This window comes from Girardinichthys multiradiatus, chromosome 8 (genome assembly GCF_021462225.1).
Source record: "Girardinichthys multiradiatus isolate DD_20200921_A chromosome 8, DD_fGirMul_XY1, whole genome shotgun sequence".
Taxonomy (NCBI): domain Eukaryota; kingdom Metazoa; phylum Chordata; class Actinopteri; order Cyprinodontiformes; family Goodeidae; genus Girardinichthys; species Girardinichthys multiradiatus.
In genome coordinates this window covers 26,200,064-26,211,463 of record NC_061801.1, presented here as the reverse complement: position 1 = coordinate 26,211,463, position 11,400 = coordinate 26,200,064, and the positions used below count along the sequence as shown (strand labels likewise).

Below are 11,400 nucleotides of genomic sequence, written 5' to 3'. Positions count from 1 at the left end.
AAGAGCTAGTAATAAATTTCGGCAGCACATGAAGTCAGCCAATGCAGGCAATTTAAAAAGTGTTGGTAGTTATTGGAAGTGGCTCCTGCGCCTTTTTAATGGTACAGAAGTTCCTCCCCCTTCCCCCTTGCTTCTTCTTCTTCTTCCATCGAGCCAGTTTGTTTAAATAAGGCCTGCCTGCCTGGGCGCGGGTAGATTCCCTTCTGGCCCTTTGCCCTTTGACCCAATGTGCATTCCGTATGTAAAGTGAGGAATTCCTCTGAAGTTCAGTTAATGGGGCTGAGTTGTTTTTTCATCTTTTGGATCTGCCTGGTGGAAGAGAAAAAAACTAGCTTGACGTAGAGCCTTATTGCTATGAGTTATGGATGAGGTTTGTTACTGCTTGCTGGTGGTTAGAAATCGATAAGACTCCGCCAGAAAACTTTTCCAGCGGCGATGATGAGTGTCGGATTTAACGGAGGGGGTTGTGGAGTGGATGTTTGCAGGTTTGAGACAGGGGAGGTTTTTTTTTTTATTGTTCTTTGTCTCTTGGCCTCGGAAACAACTTTATAGGGTGGCAATAACAAACACAGACTTTTAAGTTGGGGAGTTCAATCTAAAGATGAGCTCCGTTTCACTCAAATAGGGAACATTTAGACACACTGCGTTATCATGTGAAAACAAGTGCTTTTATCAGCAAAAGGAGGTAATAAAATTGAATTAAGCTCTATAATTTAATTTAGCAAAAATTGAATGAGAGCACTTTTTAACTTCTTTACAGACCTTTGGTGTTGTATGTGTTTTAACAACTCAATACATCCTGAAAGGTTTATGATTTGACTGTAAAGAAAGCATTTTATGGGTCTAGAAACTTATGAAAACACAATGATTTTCATTTTAATATAAGAGTGTAAAGCTTTAAAATTAAACAAGGAGCTCTTACAGCAAAATGAAAAATATGAAATATGTCAAAAGAAAGCCTTGATTCTGATTGTAAAAAACACAAAAAACACAATTTCAGATTAACTTTCAAACAACACAGTACTGATGTGTTATTTGGGAGAATAACCCTGACTTTTAGTTACAGCTTTTTTCCACCCTGGCCTGGTCTTGTTCATGTTACTGTTTGGGTCCAGCTGATCACCTCTGATCAGCACCTCTTTAAGCAGAAAGATGTGTGCGTTGTACAACAGATACCAGTTTGCAATGAATTACAGTGGCTGATTTCAGAAGCGTTTGACAGTGGTCTCCTCCATTTTCCAGAGCTGTATAGTTAATAAACAGAAAGGTTAGAACTCAGAAAATCTATATTTTAAAGCAACTTTAAAACATTTAATTGGGGATGTAGAACTCTTTTTAAATGTGGCTTCGAGGACAGGTTTTTTTTTTTTGTTCCTTGTTAATGTAGTTGTTCGTTTATTCTGTATGTATCTTAATGTTTGTTTGGCCATATTGTGAATCGCTTTGCTTAACGTTTTTTTGTTTTGAAATTTGCGATGAAATGAAATTTCACACAGACATTAGCATCAACTGTTATATAACTCTATATTCTTACATTATTCCTTTCTGCTTATTCTATCTTTATCTTGTTGCCTGTTTGGCTAAACTGTGAAGCCCATTGGTCAAATGTTGTTGTTTTTAAATGTGCTATCAAATATATTTAAGATTAATATTGATGTATGTTTATATGGAAGAATATTGCTTCAAATGAGGAACTTAAGATTTTGGCCGTCTTTAAGCATGCCTTTAAAACCTGAAATACACATATCTATTGTAAGATTTCTAAAAACATTCAAGAAAAATCTAGCTACTATAAACATTAAAGCTACTTTCCTTCTTTAAATTTGATTTCTTCTTCTTAACCATTGCTTCACAATCAATTAATATCACGGAACAATTACAGGTCTGAGATAACATGAAAGTAGTTCATATATTGTTTGCGTATTGTCTGATTAAAGGGGTATTTTAATAACTTAAGAGCAAACCATGCCATTAACAATCTTCTGAGGTTTTTAATAAAGTTGTTGGAAACATTTGAAGCTGGGGTTTGTCAGTTTTATGGGCAAAAAAAAAAGGTTTTTTTACAGTTTTAAAAGTTATTTGGGAATTTTCAGAGACCTTTAAACAAGTAAAATAAGAAGATAATTTAAAAAATAGATAGGACATTTTTTTAGGTTGGTTTAATCTTTAAGAGCTTCAATTACAAGATGTAATTTGTTTTTTTATTAAGGTTTCAAACGTCTCATAACTTCAAACATTAGATTTGGAGCTGAAGACGTAAAAAAAAAACCTGCTGTTTAGTGACTTATTGCTTTACACAACCTGCCCTTTGAACCTCCAGGTCGTCAGGTAAAGAGCCATGAGAGCTTCTTATCACTGTTCTCAGGTGAGGTCAAGCCCTGTGAAGGCAGTGAATGAGAGGATGGAGGCAGGGTTCCTTATGCTGCTGTTCTTCAGGAGTACTGTGTTCTGGTGGAGAAGCCATAAAAAAGCCGTGCCACCCACACAGCTGGAATGTCGTGCATGCAGTCCATAGAGTCTGCTTCAAGAGGGAGGTGGAAGGAGGGGGAAGGTGAGGTGAGGAACCCACTTTGGAGGAGACTGTGGGTCCACGAGGTGGGGTCTGCTGCAGCTACTATTACTACTGCTCCATGAAAAAACGATGGTGCAGGGTAACCCTCTTCTCACCCTCCAAAAGGTTCTTAATTAACATTTTTTTTTCACTCCTTTCCTTGGTGGGAAATTATCAATGACGATCCATCAAGGCTGTTTGGTCTTCAGGCCGGCGAGAGGAAACACAGAGGGGAGATGTGGGATGGAGGGATGGGGGTTGGGAGAGGTTAAAGGGCAGAGGAAGAAAGGAGGTACATTTTCGGAGGATGGGAGGTTGGCGGGGGAGAGTAAAAAAAGAGAAGGAACAATGACTCCCATGTTTAAAAGGCTTTTCTCAACCCCATGACACCTCACACAGGCAGCAGTTTGGAGTCAGGCCTTTCAGGAGGTAATGGTTCTGAGTTTGTGGCTGTTTCCCCCTGAGGCGCAGGAGCAGGAGAAATACTCTGCAAAACATGAAACTTTTTTTACTCTGTGTGCCTCATGAATCTATAGATACATCTAAGCATGTAATTTAGGCTTTATTTTTATCCTTACTATTTCTGGTTGGTTAAATTAGAAGCGGTTATCACCGCCTTCGATGAGGATCTTTTTTTTATTATTTGTTGCAAGAAAGAGAAATTATGTAGAACGAAAGACACAGATGTAAGAAAGAAAATATATGAAAGGTTCAAGGTTTCTACTTTATAAATCAACACTTGGTAAAGAAAAATACAAGCAAATATGACAACTTGAGTATAAAAGGATTAAACTGGAATTTTTATGTTTTTGGATTTCTTTATTGTTTAAACAAAAGTCTAAACAAACATAAGAAAAGACAGAACTGCCTCCTTGAAGTTGTTTTGATTAACTGCCATAGAAAAGGCTGTCTCACAGCTGGAAGATTAGCACATTTTACATAATCAGCTATGCAGATGATCCATTTTTTCGTTAAAATTACTGTGCCTGCAGCAATTTTACATGTTTACCTCATTAAATGAATTTAGGTTTAAAACCTGATAATGATCCTAAAGTTTTTTTCAAATCAAATGAAAAGGACATTAAAGCGAACTACTTTGTTGCCTGTTGAGAGGAGAAAAAAAAACTATGTGACTAATTCAAACACAATTCAATTTTATTATCTAGGTATCCAAGTATTATAATTCTTTCTCCTTTTATTGGCAATGTTTAAATACAGATAACTGACTGAATGATAGGAGCAATACACCTAGAGAAATAAAAAGAAATGGTAGGATTTTTCAAAAGATCCTAAATTAAATATTTAGTTTGAAAACAAAATATTTTATTCGGGGTGTTTTGGGCATTAATCTTTATGGGTGTTGTTATAATTTCATCTTCTTCTTTTAATTGAACAGAAATAGCCCAATGGTGGCAAATTTATTCAGTTTAAAGACAAAATAAATTAACAAAAATCTTTTTAAACAGGTTGGAAATTAGCTTACTTCTGCATATATATATATATATATATATATATATATATATATATATATATATATATATATATATATATATATATATATATATATATATATATATATTAAACCAAATTTGTAATTTCTAAACTAAATTTACATTTTGATTAAACATTAAAAAATGTTCAATTCTTTCTAAAATGGCTGGTTAAATTAAAAGATCCGCGTAAAACGCTGCACCTCCTCAAACTGAATCCTTCTCTCCATACGTCACTGCTTCACACTAATTTAGTTCTTCCACATTAGTGTATTTAGGACTTCATTGTTTCGAATAATTTGCTAAACAAACTAAAAAATATATTTTTTTATGATTTATAGAAAATTGTTTGTTTTTGTGTCAGTAGGGATCTAATTAGACCCACTTTTGTAGTAAAATCATTTCCAGGTTACAGTGCAGTTTGTGGAAACGGCCTCTCTGACTGGGCTGACGGTGGGAGGGGGGCAGAGGGGGCCAAACCTACACCGGATCCATCCCGCCCCGCCTTACATCAAACATTTTTTTTCTATATCCGACTGGCTGCACAATCAGATCCCTTCTGAGTGGGCCGGAGTCGGGTGGGTGTGTGTGTGTGGAGTAAAGAGTGGGCCCTCTCCCACTGGATAATGCCATTATTTCAGCTCCTCTGGCCAGGAATGCCAAATTCCACAGCCCGCTACTCTTCTCTCTGCGTCAATCAAAGCTGCGCAAAAAAGAGCGGCTTCTGGGGGGGAGGGGGATGGGTTCCCACACTGGGTCCGCCTCCTCCAGCACCGTGTGGTCTGATCAAACCATTGATCCCCTACCACAAGATACAGCCATGCTCATCCTGCATGGACCACAAAAACGCAATAATGGGAAACCTATTATCTCTTCAAATCAGTTTACTGTATAATTAGAGGGTTAAACTTAAAAAGAGAATCGCAGGCAGGTCGGATTTAAGAACCAGATAACTTTTTATAAAAACAGTGGCGCCTCAAGGGGGGTAGTAGGGGGGTCTGCAGGGGCAGGATGCCCCCAACAAAAGTCATTCATGCGTAATATATACATATATTTTATAAATATAAATTTATGAGCAGAGTTTCAAAGAGTTGCAACAATTTTTATTTATGTGCCTATACATTTTTTGCCTTTAAAGCACTCTACTTTTGAATTTGTATCCCTATTTGATAGTATAATAAAGCTCCTAAAATTGTAATATGCCCTGAAACATGTTTTGCTATTGGTTTAACAGCCACGTTACTGTGTTCACAACAGTTCACTGCTGAAGTCACTTTAGCTGTGGTTTTCACAGTAAAACTACAATCTTCTCAGCCATCTGTACTGTATAATCTATTTACATTATATGACAGGATTTACAGTGCATTCTGGAAACGTTTAAGGCTACTTTAATTTCAATTACAGTACTTTTAACTAACCAGGAAAAATAACAGCTAGTACTCCATCTTGAAATAAAATGGGCCACTTGAGTCTTTCTTCATTTTTTACTTGAGCTAAAAACATACATTTATTTAATTAATCCACCAGTAATCAGTTATAGCAGTCAGTACTGCATTTTATTCAAAATGATGCCAGTAAATTTCATTTTCTTTTACTGTGAAATTATAAAAATTAAGGGATAATCAATGCCAGTGAGTTGCTGTTTTTAACAATAAAGAACTGCAAGTGTGGCTTTCATTCCAGTGCGTCACCCCAAGATGATTTTTGCTCCCACTGGGCCAGCTTCTAGCCTGAAAGTTTGAAAACTTTCTGGAGGTCCCCTAATTAGCTGATGTCATCTTCTTTATTCTTCTTATCCTCACAGTAGCTCAGTCCATATTTTAAGAAATGTTTTTCAGAAGCCAGATTTGTTGCTAACAACAATCACTAAGAGTGAGAAATGTTATTAATGCATGTCAGTCTTATTTCTTTACCCTTGATTGGACTTCACTTTTGAAAGCACATCCCTCTGTGAAGCTGTGATAAAAAAATCCTTACATTCTATATATTTTTTTGTTTTCATGTGGCTCTGCAGCGCCCATCAGGGCTACCAATTTAAAACCTTCTTGGATGCACCCCTGCATAATTAACTATGTTTCATTTTGGGTGTTTGTTTATTTCAAGTTTTAAGGGCATGCTCTTCAGCAGCTCCCTTTCAACTTTTTTTAATTATAGCTGCTTCATAAAACAAACTCATTTAGTGAGCAAAATGTTATTCTATTTATCTATTTTATTTATTTAATCTATTTTAATTAAATCTTTTGTCCAAACACATAATCTTTACTTTGCCTTTTAACAAGCTGCTGTTGATTACAACATAATAACTGAACTCCTATGTTTATGTAATAGTTTTTAGTTTAGTCACCCAAAGATTATCAGTGGTTCCCATCAGGGCAGCCTTTCAAAAACTTTCTGGACACGCCCCTGTATAATTAGCTACTGTGTTTTAATTATTTGAATTCTGAGGTCTAAAAGCCAGACCTTCATATTAGCAGTTTTCATTTTAATTAACGCATGCAAAGAAGTCAAGTTTAGTAACAGTCGCGTCAGTAAGAGCGCAAAGATGTTTCCGCCGCAAAGTAAATCAGATAATTATCAAGATATGCAGCTGCGAGTCCATGATGGGAAATTTGTGAATGGGGCACGTTAAGCAAGGCATTTTGTCGTGCTGCGTGACGCTTCCCTCCCTCATCCCCCCCTCCCCCCCGCAGCCAATCACCCAGCCTGCTGGAAGTGTCGAACACGCCTAAAGCGAGCCAATGACGCGCCGCGGAGCAAAGACTAGCGCAAGAAGCGGCCAATCAGCGGGAGGCATGCAAGCGAAGAATTTGCTCCGGCAGGCTCTGAATGTCAAGTATTCAAAGATGGAGTCCGGATCTGAGAGGCCGTGTGCTTGTGCAGAGAGGATTTTTTTCCCTCTTTCCCTCTTCCCCACCTCCGCAGAGCGATCCCTGTCCGCTCGCAGCTTTTTCCCAGGATGACAGCGCCAATCCTCAAAGGAGCGCACCGTGAAGTGTGCCTTTCGGAGAAGGGTTTCTTTTCTTTTCTTCTTTTTTTTTAATGGACAACTTTTTTCCTCCTGCTCTCTTCTGCCCATAACGCATCGTCCCTCCCTTTGGCCAGTACTATCCATGATTTTGGAGGCGGAGGAGGAGGGTTATGATGTCCACTGTAAGTTGTAGCCGTTTTTGGGTAAAAATGTCAGGACATCGGCACAAAAACTTGGAAGTTGGGTTTTTTTTTTTTTGTATATATTTATATATACGAGCTATAGGAGGGAGGGGGATCAGAAACAGCAACGAGAGTTAAGTCGACCCACGTTGCGCTGCGCATCTGGAAGCTCATCTCTAAAAAAAACTTGATCAGGATTCGTGGACAGAGCTTATTAGGTTCTTATTGCATTGTAATGGCTCTCCGGAGAAAGGGGGGGGGGGGGGGGGGGGGGGGGGGGGGCACGCGTGTTTTTTCTGCGTGTGCGGCCATATATGCTGTTGTGCAATCTAACAAGTCGCCTGTAATGTGTTGTAGGCTCTGGTGCTGCGCTGAAAGAGAGGCGGATAGGCCGCTCACACAGATGTATGGCGGATTTGTTAAAGCCTCTACTTGCAGGTAAAACATAAAACACCAACACCTGGAGGGCTTTCTGCAACCTGCGGAAGCGCCATTGTGTTCTGGAGAGTTTCAGTGACCCTCCTGTGCAATGCTATTCACTCTTTAGGTTTTGTAACTTTGATTTCAACGTTCAAAGTTGTCTGATTGTTACACAACTTTTTTGTAAAGTTGTCCTTGTCTAGGAGCTCCGGTGATTTATTAACCTAGATGTAAGCAACACCGAACCAAAGCAAGCAAGTGTGTGATGGTTTGGGTTAAAATATATCTGTTTGTTGGCTTGCCGAACCTGTTAAAGTGTGTGCACCCCTCTCCCCTTTTTGCGTTCATTCCGTTCTCCAACCCCCCGTTTCTCCACCAAAATTAGAATGCATGTCATTCACTGCAGAGAATCGTATGGGCCCACATGCTGGGAAATTCCCTTTCTCCCAGGGTTGGTGCAGAGGGGTGGAGTGTGGGGGACCAGTGCTGTTTAATTTGGGGAAGTTCATTTAACTCCACCAGTGAAAAGAGATATTGTTAATCTGTCACTTCCTAACTTTTGCCTCCCGCAGATGCACTTACTTTTACATTTTTAGGTTGGACCTTAAAGGAAGAGAAGCTTTCAATATGTGTTATTAAAACTTCATCAAAAATATTTACAAGTAATATCACTACTTGCCTGGTTTTTTAAAGCATTGTTACGGTGGCATTTATTAAGGCCAATATTCACAAAAGTGGGATAAATGCACACATCATCAGAAAATGTTTTGAACAGCACAAATATAATCACAAGAGCTTGTTTGTGAAGAGGAGGCTGGTGGGATCCAGGTTGTTGTCCACTGCCCTTTTTCTGTTGCACTACTGGACGCTGACATGAGCAGTGCAATATTAAAAGGGCATTGGATGATTAAAAAGATAGGAGACCCAAACCTCTTCTTTGCACACTTTGAACCTATTTAAGGAGCTTATAAAGTCGTCTTAACCTTATAACTCTTAACCAAACATATCATTCAAGTGTTTCTTGGACATCTGCCTCTTTTAAAAGCAGGGCCGTGCCTCTTCCTCTCTTCTGAACCTGCACACGGTGTCTTAATGTTATAATGAGCTTTATCAGAGTTAGTACTTTCCTCGTTCTCTTGTATTCTTCTTCTCCAGAAACTTGCTGTATTTAATATATTTGTTGCTAAATATATGTTACACATTCTCTGTACAAATGAAAAAGGGTTTGAGAAAAAAATCCTTTTCAATTTGTACATGACAACAAAAGCCTAATGTGTCGATTCTGATACAAGAAAGTGAAAACCAGGTGATGTTTCAGAGTTGTTTAAAACATTCAGTAAACAAAGTCAGAATTTTCTGCCAATTGTTTCTTGTATCTGGCTTTGAAGAATTAATGCATTTATTTCCCACCACAAGAATATTCAAATCAATAGTTTTCAATTCCTTGACAATTTAAACATCTTTGCTTTATTTTATTTTCAAAAACTCCATACATGACACAATTGTGAGTCTGTCAGTGAGGAACGACCATGTGCAGACACATGCTGAGGTCAGCTGCTTTGACAATGTTGCACTACTGTACCATCCATTCTAGCAGTGCAATAGTATTGTCATAGCATTTGGCCTCAGTGCTGAAAATAAGGGGCCCGTTAAAAAAAAAAATCAGTGTGTGAGGAAGTGGAGCTGATGGCTGATGGCAGGTGGTGCCGCAGAGAGCAGGAGCCTCCTAAAACTGTTTACTCAGTGTCCTCATGTTTGAATTCAAACAATTACTGAAAATCTGCCAGGTACTTTAAAAAGAGAGGTGAAAAGAAATTAAAATAATCGGAAACAATCAGGATTCTAGTTTTCTGAACAACGAACCTCCCCTTTCCTGCTGTTCTTCATGTGACTGTTGCTTTGTTGTCACTTCAAACACTGCAACAGTGTGTATTGATAAGTAGATGGAACAGGAAAAAGAAGCAGAAGGGGGGGTTGGAGGTCGATGTATGGCTCTGAGCATCCTCGGTGGCAGCAGGTCGACGGGGGGAGGGGCCCTTCAGCAGGAATGCAGGGCCATTTCAGCCTCCACCCCCCCTTTTTTGCATTTTGCCTTCTCTTTTCTTTCTCTCTCTCTCTTTATCCCCCTGTTGAGATTAGGTGTCAGTGCTCCTGTGTGCCTCTTGTTTGAACCCTCTGGTAAAAGAGCAAATAAGTTTGTTTGTTTTGATGACTGTGCCAGTGTTAAAGTGGGTGGGCGCGTTTAACCGCAGTCCGGTTGCTGTTAAAAGCTGCCTTGAGAAGGACACTCGAGTCATTATTAAAAACAGACATATTCAGGGGGGCCTCTGATGGCCGTGCTGCAGTAAAAGGTTACATTTCCTTGGGGAAATTCAATTTGGAGAAGTTCACACTGAAAGGAGAAAGCAAAAAGGAAAACTTCAGTCATTTCACTTGTGTGAAATTCTCTCCGAGTAAAGAACGTGACTTGTTTAGGCTTGCTTTGCAATGCTTGCTGGGAAATCCTGGAATGTGTGGAATGGGGGACGGTGGTGCTTCTGCAGTTATCTGACTGCATGGAGCAGCAATGGAGCCCAACATGTCAGCAAGTGTGCTCTTCTATGTGCTGCTTTTGAGTTTGAATGTGTTCAGCTAAGTGATCTGAACGAAGCATCTGCATTTCTGTAAATAAAAAGTGAACTCATGAAGTTCAAAATGTTTGCTCTGGAAGGGTTTGTTAGGATTTAGGTGTAAATGTGTTTTTGCTTGTTGGCTGCTTTCAGGTACTTCATTTTAAAAGATTAAATCATTGTGAGCATGTTTATGCCAGCAAAATTGAAATCTATATATTTCACATGGCTGTAAATAAAAAACTATTTTACTTATGCATATTTATGTATTTGTAAGGACTCTTTTTTTAGTTGTTTTATCCATGTTTTAACCAAAGCTGTTTTTTTTTTCTTATCTTATTTGAATAAAGACAAATAAAGATCATACAATTCATCGTTTGTGGGGTTTTTTCTTGGAAAAACACATTTAAGAGAGTTGAATATATATTAAAGTAACTACATGAAGATATAAAATTCTGAATAAAAACATGAGTTTGAAAAATTTATTTAAAAAACGTAAAGTCTAAGAATGATTCTTACTTTTACAGTTAAATAGTTTATTCAAAGGCCTAAAAGGCATCTTGTTTTTTAAAGGGATAGAATTAGCAATTATAGTGAGTTTTGTTTTTATTTTTGTTAGCAGCAGACCTAAACTTTTTTGTGAGTTTTTCTTTATATTACAGTTTTTTAATTCATCATTATTATTTAGTTTGAGGGTAAGGCGATCAAATCCTGGCAGAATCTGTAAAAACGTCTCTAGAAGCATCTGGATTTATTGCAGCTATGTAATAAAGGTTTTACATCAAAGTAGTCAAACGTTTAAATAATTTACTTAGTGTAAAAACTCAAGCTCATAAACACAAAACTGTTTCCAGGTCAAGAAAAATCATATTTTTTGTGAAAAGAAATCATCAAAATGAAGTCTATGTAATGTAGGAGGGTATAAACAAAAAACATTTCTCTAATACATTCAAATATCATGAATCAATGATATCAATGCTGCTTTTTTTGTCTGTATTTTTAATGCCCAAAGTTAAGTTTTTGCTCTCTGAAAAGTAGAGATACTTTTTGTTATCATTAAATCTTCAGATTATCATCTGCAAAAAATAGTTTATTCCTACCATTATGTCATCATAAATGTTGGTAACAGTCTCATCTTCTGTCTATGTGATCTGGCGCTGCAGTAATTGATACCTGAACA

The 11,400-nt window shown here is 37.9% G+C and overlaps 1 long non-coding RNA gene across 1 annotated transcript; it reads left to right on the top strand.

The window, feature by feature from the left end:
• The first annotated feature begins 6,895 nt into the window (after window positions 1-6,895).
• On the top strand, window positions 6,896-10,593 carry LOC124872680. The gene is made up of 2 exons (XR_007039346.1): window positions 6,896-7,191; window positions 7,549-10,593. It is a non-coding gene; the product is annotated as an uncharacterized LOC124872680 (long non-coding RNA).
• Window positions 10,594-11,400: the final 807 nt, after the last annotated feature.